The sequence below is a fragment of the Schistocerca cancellata genome, chromosome 6 (assembly GCF_023864275.1).
Source record: "Schistocerca cancellata isolate TAMUIC-IGC-003103 chromosome 6, iqSchCanc2.1, whole genome shotgun sequence".
NCBI lineage: Eukaryota > Metazoa > Arthropoda > Insecta > Orthoptera > Acrididae > Schistocerca > Schistocerca cancellata.
The window spans coordinates 194,013,543-194,022,238 of NC_064631.1; the positions used below are offsets into that span (position 1 = coordinate 194,013,543).

General features: G+C 44.1%; 1 pseudogene; it reads right to left on the reverse strand.

Moving 5' to 3' along the window:
* Positions 1-7,636: 7,636 nt before the first annotated feature.
* On the reverse strand, positions 7,637-7,754 carry LOC126089896 (5S ribosomal RNA; annotated as a pseudogene).
* Between the last annotated feature and the right edge of the window lie 942 nt (positions 7,755-8,696).

The following is an 8,696-nucleotide window of genomic DNA, read 5'->3' on the forward strand; positions in this document are numbered from 1 at the left end:
CACTCCAGAATGGTTTTCCAGCAGCTTGACCCATAGTCTCCAACCTGTTTCCAAAGTCTTCCCACGATTTCTTCTTGGACGCTGCAATTATCTGTTTGGCTTTGTTTCTTTCTTCAACATAACTTTCTCTGTCTACCTGGGTTCTGGTATGTAGCCATTTTTGATACGCCATCTTTTTCCTTTTACAGGCTGCCTTGACTGTATCATTCTACCAAGCTGTTTGCTTCATCCTACTTTTACACACTACTGTTCCAAGACATTCTTTAGCCACTTCTAGTACTGTGTCCCTGTACCTTGTCCATTCCTTTTCCAATGACTGTAATTGACTACATTCAACTAACTGGTACCTTTCTGAGATCGCTGTTATGTACTTGTGCCTGATTTCCTTATCCTGACGTTTCTCCACTCTTATCCTCCTACATATGGACCTGACCTCCTGCACTTTCAGCCTCACAATCCCAATTTCACTGCAGATTAAATAATGATCAGTGTCATCAAAGAATCCCCTGAATACACGTGTGTCCCTCACAGCCTTCCTGAATTCCTGATCTGTTATTATATAGTCAATGACAGATCTGGTTCCCCTGCCTTCCCAAGTATACCGATGAATGTTCTTATGTTTAAAAATGGAGTTTGTGATTACTAAGCCCATACTGGCACAGAAATCCAAGAGTTGTTTCCCGTTCCTGTTGGCCTCCATATCCTCTCCAAATTTACCCATAACCTTTTCATACCCTTCTGTTTGATTTCCAATCCTGGCGTTAAAATCACCCATGAGCAGAACACTGTCCTTGTCCTTTACTCTAACAACTATATCACTGAGTGCCTCATAAAAAACTATCCATCTTATCTTGATCTGTCCCTTCACAATGCGAATATACTGACACAATCCTAATTTTCTTGCTAGACACTGTCAAATCTATCCACATCAGTCGTTCGTTTACATACCTTATTGCAACTACGCTGGGTTCCATTTCTTTCCTGATGTAAAGCCCTGCACCCCATTGTGCTATTCCTGCTTTGACTCCTGACAGGTAGACCTTGTATTCTCCCACTTCCTCTTCTTTCTCACCCCTTACCCGAATGTCACTAACAGCTAAAACGTCCAGCCCCATCTTACTTGCAGCCTCTGCCAGCTCTACCTTCTTCCCAGAGTAGCCCCAATTGATAATAATAGCTCCCCATCTCATTACCATTTGTTTACCAAGTCGTATCCTAGGAGTCCCTGGTTTGTCAGTTAGAGGTGGGACTCCGTCACCTCCAAAGGTCTGAGGCATTTTGCTCTGATTGTTGCCAGCATCATATTTAAAGTACCAGGGAAGCAGGTTGCTAGCCTTACTTGCCCCGAGTCCCATTGGGTTTTACCCCTAACGGCTGAGGGACTAACCGGTGGATTTGGTAGTCTTTGCTGTATGAGCACAAAGGTGACCACAACTCAGAATATGTCCGAGATGCCCAGCCTTATTCCAAAGTAACTGGTATCCCGACTGTGTCTGTAATAAAAAAAAAACTGAGTTAACCGATCAACAACGAACTTGAACGGGTGTCTTACGGCGTCCGCCCCGAGGAGACGCAACGAACGAAAGTGAACAAAAAAAAAAAAAAAAAAGCCGGCACGGTAACTCAGCGTGTTCGGTCAGAGGGTTAGCTGCCCTCTGTAATAAAAAAAACTGAGTTAACCGATAAACAACGAACTTGAAAGGGTGTCTGACGGCGTCCGCCCCGAGCAGTCGCAACGAACGAATGCGAACAAAAAAAAAAAGCCGGCACGGTAACTCAGCGTGTTTGGTCAGAGGGTTAGCTGCCTCTGTAATAAAAAAACTGAGTTAACCGATCAACAACGAACTTGAATGGGTGTCTTACGGCGTCCGCCCCGAGCAGTCGCAACGAACGAAAGGAACAAAAAAAAAAGCTGGCACGGTAACTCAGCGTGTTCGGTCAGAGGGTTAGCTGCCCTCTGTAATAAAAAAACTGAGTCAACCGATCAACAACGAACTTGAACGGGTGTGTGTCTTACGGCGTCCGCCCCGAGCAGATACAACGAACGAAAGCGAACAAAATGAGATTAAAAAAAAAACTGGAGCAGGTGTCATGCGACGTCCATCCCGAGCAGATACAACGAACGTAAACAAGCAAAATGAGATTAACAAAAAAAAAAAAGTGGTTCGCCTTCAAGCAATATAATACTTCGGTCGCTGGATCGAGTCCCGTTCATCGTTTTTTTTTTATTTTCAACAGAGTCATTATCTTAACTATTTATATTACAACTGATATAATGGGGTAAAGGTACGTGTAATTGGATGAACTTTTTTATTAAATTTACAATGTCGTTTGGCAGCCTACAAATTTTTACTGTCACAAATAATATAATATTCATAACTATCGACTAGTAAACGACCAAACGCATAAAGTGATATTGAAACTGTATGCTTGTCCATGATTTGAGAATTCTCTCATACCTGGAAGGAGTCCGTAGCGACTTGTTGCCTTCAAGCTTATGAGCAGCACAGACAGCTTTCGATGTACAAGTAATCGTCGCTTTCGACATTACAAGTTGCAGGATGGGTTTTTTCCTAAAAAAAATGGAAAACATAAAGTTAAACGGCACCAGCTGCATTGAATAAATGCTATGTTTCCGCATACATAAGGTCTTTTCAGGTTTTCCGTGAGGAGACAAAACCTCGTTAACATTTTCAACAACCTCTCTTTCAGACGATAATTTGGAAGCAAACCATGCATAATGTTGCTAATCAGTCATGCAGATCGACTGTATTTTAATAGCATCGTCGCGAGGAGCAATTTCTCGTTCTCTTTCGATTAAATACGAACAATTTGGAAGACACGGACAACCATACATTTTCAGTATCACTTTATGCTTTTGGTCGTTTACTAGTCGATAGTAAATTATGTTATTTGTGATAATAAAAATTTGTAGACTGCCAAATAACATTGTAAATTTAATAATAGTTCATCCAATTACACCAATTTTCCCCATTATATCAATTGTAATGTAAATAGTAAAGAAAATGACTGTGTTGAAAATTTAAAAAAAGCTGACGAACGACACTCGATCCAGCGACCCAATGGTTACGGGGCTTGAGCGCTAACCAGTTAGCTGCTGCCGCTTCATGATAATAATGGCCACCCACAGGTATATATTGGACGATCGAAATTATCTTGCGATTTTCTCAATAACGCTTGAGAAGTATGCGCTACTGCTTACACATTTTGTTGTCCTAATGGAGTACTACGAGTGTACGAAGTTTTCAGCAAATCCGCGTTCCGAACGTCGTGGCCTCCCTTGTGAGTCCACCAGATCCCACCCGACCGCTACCGGACTCAGAAGGAAACTTGCAACTATATTGCTAAGACGCCTGTGGGGTGGTATCATAACGTGATACCACAACCTTGTGGCTCTGAATTTGGCATTGCGTCACTCTTACTTACATTTACGGCTCAGAAATAACAATTCGATAATAGTTCGAACAACACAGTTGTCAGCTAGTAACACTATTCATCTCACTTCCTCTGTCTAATCATGAGCCACCTGAACTCGCCATAGTGTCTATACTCATGGCCAAAACAACGACATGTGAAACAAACAACTGCCACAGACAAGGCGCAAGAAGCAGAATGACTAAGTAAACTAAACTGTTTACGTCGCACAGGCTCTAGACATTCCTCCCTGGAATAACCTTTAAACTGATTTCCAAGGATTCTTCCAGCCTCACTAAAGTAATTCTGCAGTTATCAAGACCATTAACTCCTGATCCAATGATAGCCAACCCACAAAAGAACAACAGTCTCACTCAGCCCACAATGAAGATATCCGTCAACGTCATCAGTCAATCTGATCATATAGTAACGTTGCCCGTTTGAGTTGGCGTGCGACATAGGATCCCTACAGTTTCTTCCGTTTCTACCGATTTTGAACTTCCAGGTACCAGTTCAGTCCGGCTGACTTTCATAAGTGTCTGTCCTATCAGTCCGGTGATCTTCCCCTTCGTCTATTTTGGTGAACTGGACTCCAATGTAATACTTACTTTGATCACCTGCCAATCTTTCTTCGAGTGACATGACCAATGGACTGCTATTTCAAGGAATTCACCTTTTCCATTATGTCACTGACCTTTGTTGTCTGTCTAATATCAACTGCCTTCATTTCGCAGTTCTTTGTGTAGCCCATAATTGATATTTCCGTTCCTCTTTGCGCTACTATTAGTTTTCTGACAATGAACTATTGCAATGACCGATTCTCACAACCGTAAGTTACTACTGGCCGTATGCATTGGCCAAAAACTGTTTTCTTCAGCCTGACTGACGTCTTGGACTTCAAAACTGAACAGTATGTTCCTTAAGCTTGGCAGACTAATTTAATACGTCGAAATATTTCAGGTTTAAGGTCTCCTTTCGTATTTAACAGCTTCGAAGTTGCGTAGTTCTAACTGATATACACTATGAGATCAAAAGTATACGGACACCCCCAAAAACGTACGTGTATTATGCTGCCACCTACTGCCAGGTACTCCGCATCAGCGAACTCAGTAGTCATGAGAAATCGTGAGAGAGCTTAATGCGCCGCTCCGCGGAACTCGCGGACTTCGACCGTGGTCAGGTCATGTCTGTATGCGAGATTTACACACTCCTAAACATACCTAGGTCCACTGTTTCCGAAGTGATAGTGAAGCGGAAACGAGAAGGGTCACGTACAGCACAAAAGCATAAAGGCCGACCTCGTCTGTTGACTGACAGAGACCGCCGACAGTTGAAGAGGGTGGTAATGTGTAATGGGCAGACATTTATTTTGTAAACATTGTTAAAGAAATCAAAAGACTGCATATCACTCATGGCTAATACACATAATTCATTCCAAGGTTTTCTTTCTGAATTACGGAACTTTCTTCCAAACACAGAAGCATCTATTATAACTTTTCTCAACGTAGGTACATTTTCTGAATTGTGAAAAATATAGTCTTGTGATAATCGAAAACGTGAAAGAGTATAACGGATTTTTTCATCTCTAAAATGTACAATAATATCCTCTTTCAAAAGATCCCGAATATCTAAGTCAATTGAATGAAGAGCATTGTCCAGGTTTCCTATTATTACAGATCTGCTCAATTTGTACAACGTAGAAACCATTTCGTAGTGTACTTACAAGAAATTCACTAAGTGCAGCTTCGGCGAACTCGGAAGTAGACACAGTGTCCAGCACGTTGTCAGAAGACATGGTTAGTAAGGCCCTAACATACCCGTTTATATACTGCATGTCGCTAATGGCTCTGTCAGATAACGCGTGAATTATTTTTTCACCAACCTTTTGTGGCGTGGGTGCTCGCCCAGATAGTCGTCTTGAAAAGACAACTATCTCAGCAACACAGCCACAGGAGGCATGACGACCTTTGAACCCGGGGAGGTAGGGGGGGGGGGCATCCGATCAACCCTCAACGAATCGACGCACATACGTGCGGCCGCACGTGCGTCATGATTCATGTTGACGCATCATGTTGACGCATCACACAGGACTTCCAAACTGCACCAGGATCCACTGCATTTACTATGACAGTTAGCCAGGAGGTGAGAAAACTTGGATTTAATGGTCGGGTGGCTGCTCATAAGCCACACATCACGCCGGTAAACGCCACACGACGCCTCACTTGGTGTAAGGAGTGTAAACATTGGACGATTGAACAGTGGAAAAACGTTGTGTGGAGTGACAAATTACGGTACACAGCCGCGCGGGATTAGCCGAGCGGTCTGAGGCGCTGCAGTCATGGACCGTGCGGCTGGTCCCGGCGGAGTTTCGGGCATGGGTGGGTGTGTTTGTCCTTAGCATAATTTAGGTTAAGTAGTGTGTAAGCTTAGGGACTCATGACCTTAGCAGTTAAGTCTCATAAGATTTCACACACATTTAACATTTTTTTTTGACGGTACACAATGTGTACCGGGTTTAGACCCGGTGAACGAATAGGCAATGCAGCTTGACTCACATGACTCACACATCCGATCCATCGACCAGAGAAGACACGACTGAGATGAGTCCGGACATTAACGGAATAGTGGACTGGAGCACCATTATATAGCAGCAACATAACCCTTCGTGTCATCAATGGCACTTCTTCCAGCTAGGGGACAAAGTCACCTGCCTATAGTTCCGGCCTTTTAGACGACGTGGAACAAAGACTGGTCGCAAAATACGGTAACCTATTATTTCGGTACACACATTCCGCCTACACCGACGCTGATTCTTCGCAGTCACCATACCATAGGGCTTCCGAGTACTATGCCGGAGGTGACTTATGTAAGTTGAAAATACCACTCCTCGTAAAGGTGACCTCATCTGTGAATAGGATGGATGACTCAAATCCCGGAATCGTGGCTGCCTGGTGAAGAAACCAGTGACAAAACTGCTCCCTATATGGAATGTCTGTCGCTAGTGTACACTGAAGACGCTGAAAGTGATAAGGATAGTAACAATTGTCATGGAGAATGTTCCAAACGGTCGTCTGGCTTAGTCTGTAATGGCAGGCCAACTGCCTGGTGCTGACACGGCGGTCGCCTTCCAAAGAGTTAATAACATTTTTCTCCAAGTCTGATGTCAGAACATTTCGGGTACCTGCTGATGATCTGCTGCTTCCTGAAACGATTCTGTCTCAGACAAACGGAGAAACAATGCTACAAACCCTGAATGTGTGGTTGTTGTCGGCGGGGATAGGTCTCCTCATACAACCTTACTGCCCATTGCCATTTTCCGTTCCGTAAGCAAGCACCAGGTCGGCAAGCTCTCGATTCAAAATAGGAACCATTTATAAAATGCTGTATCACAACCACTACAAAGTGAGTTAGCAAGAGAAGTGAATCGGACACAACATTAGCAGTTACTATGGCAGGAGAGGTCGCTGGGGCATGACGTATGAGGAACAGTATCACCCACTAGGAGGAAACGAAGCACACTGTAATGTCATCTTCAATTTTTGAAACAAAACATTGCATCGAAACAAGTGTCAAGTTCATAGTGCTGTGAAATGTGGGAAAAAACAGCAAATTGGCATTTAGAAGAAGAACAATACCAAAAAAGCAACAGGAAGATGCCTTGCAAAAAAAAAAAAAAAAAAAAAAAGGCGAAACGCGTATGGAACTTAGACTGTGTGTTATTCAGTTGCTGTGAGACGGTCCATAAAGTAAAAATTAACAATATACTGTAACACTATAATGTGGATGCATGGTGCAGCGCGTGTTAGACCGCAGTCTCTGTAACAAAGTATTACTGAATAAATAATCTCCTGCATGGAAACGATGTATTTCCCGACGAAAGATCATTAGACTTCCTTGTTCCGTATCCTCCCATCGATCAATCACTAGAATTGGTACGTTGTGGAAAAAATCACCCTGTCTGAAGATGTAGTAAAAAAAAAAAAAAAAAAAAAAAAAAGCACTCCGTCTTCAGGCCACGAGTGGCCTACCGGGACCATTCGACCGCCGTGTCATCCTCAATAATGGAAGATGCGGACAGGAGGGGCGTGGGGTCAGCACATCGCTCTCCCGGTCGTTATGATGGTATTCTTGACCGAAGCCGCTACTATTCGGTCGAGTAGCTTCTCAATTGGCATCACGAGGCTGAGTGCATCCCGAAAAATGGCAACAGCGCATGGCGGCCTAGATGGTCACTCATCCAAGTGCCGACCACGCCCGACAGCGCTTAACTTCGGTGATCTCACGGGAACCGGTGGATCCGCTGCGGCAAGGCCGTTGCTCTGCCGAAGATGTAGTAGGCAGCAATTCGGACGATGCGCTGCCGAGGGTTGTATATTGAGGACCGAGGAACAGTAATTAGCTTCAGACAGACATCATGTCTTGAGCAATGTGAGGCGGGCGAGGACCATTCCAGCGACAAAGACCGGCGAAGGCATGCAGGCGGTGGCTTCCGCCCTGCTGAGGAGCAACAGATCCGGCGACCGGTGTTTGTGAGGCCATGCAGATCGACGTCTGTTGGCGCGGCAGTGGGTCATGGCCCTGACATCAGCGGCGCTCCTTAATGGTGGACGCTTGCGGTTCAGGCCCGACTACGTCCACCCAGAAGACGAAGGAAGGCTGCGAATGCCTCTTGCTCAAAATCCGATACTATGTACTTGGCTCCTGTGTACGGGTTATATTAAAACCCCACACCCGGTCACGTAGCTCGTAACAAGAGTCCCAAGCGACTGGAAAAAGGCGTAGTTGACTCCACACTATAAGAAGGGTAAAGAACGGACCCGCAAAATTACAGACCAATACCCCTAACCTCTTTGCTGCAGCATCCTTGAATGTATTTTCAGCTCGAAGATAATTATTGAGACTGAGAGGCTTATGTCCACGAACCAGCATGATTTTAGAAGGCATCGCTCGTGAGAAGCTCAGCTTGCCATTTTCGCAAAAGATACACTGTTAGCTATGGATGAAGGGAAACAGGCAGATTCCATATTTCTAGATTTCCGGAAAGCTTCTGTCACCGTCCCGCATTGCAGGCTGTTAACGAAGGTACGAGCATATGGAATAATACTTCCTTTCATAATGTGGAGCCACAGCCATAATATATTTCTTTAAAGTTAGTACCACCATTAGACTGTTGTTTATTTACAGTGTCCTTATCTCGGACAGAAAAAATTTCGTGACACGGAAAAACCTGGACCAAACCACGCTTTTAAACAGAAGTCTCT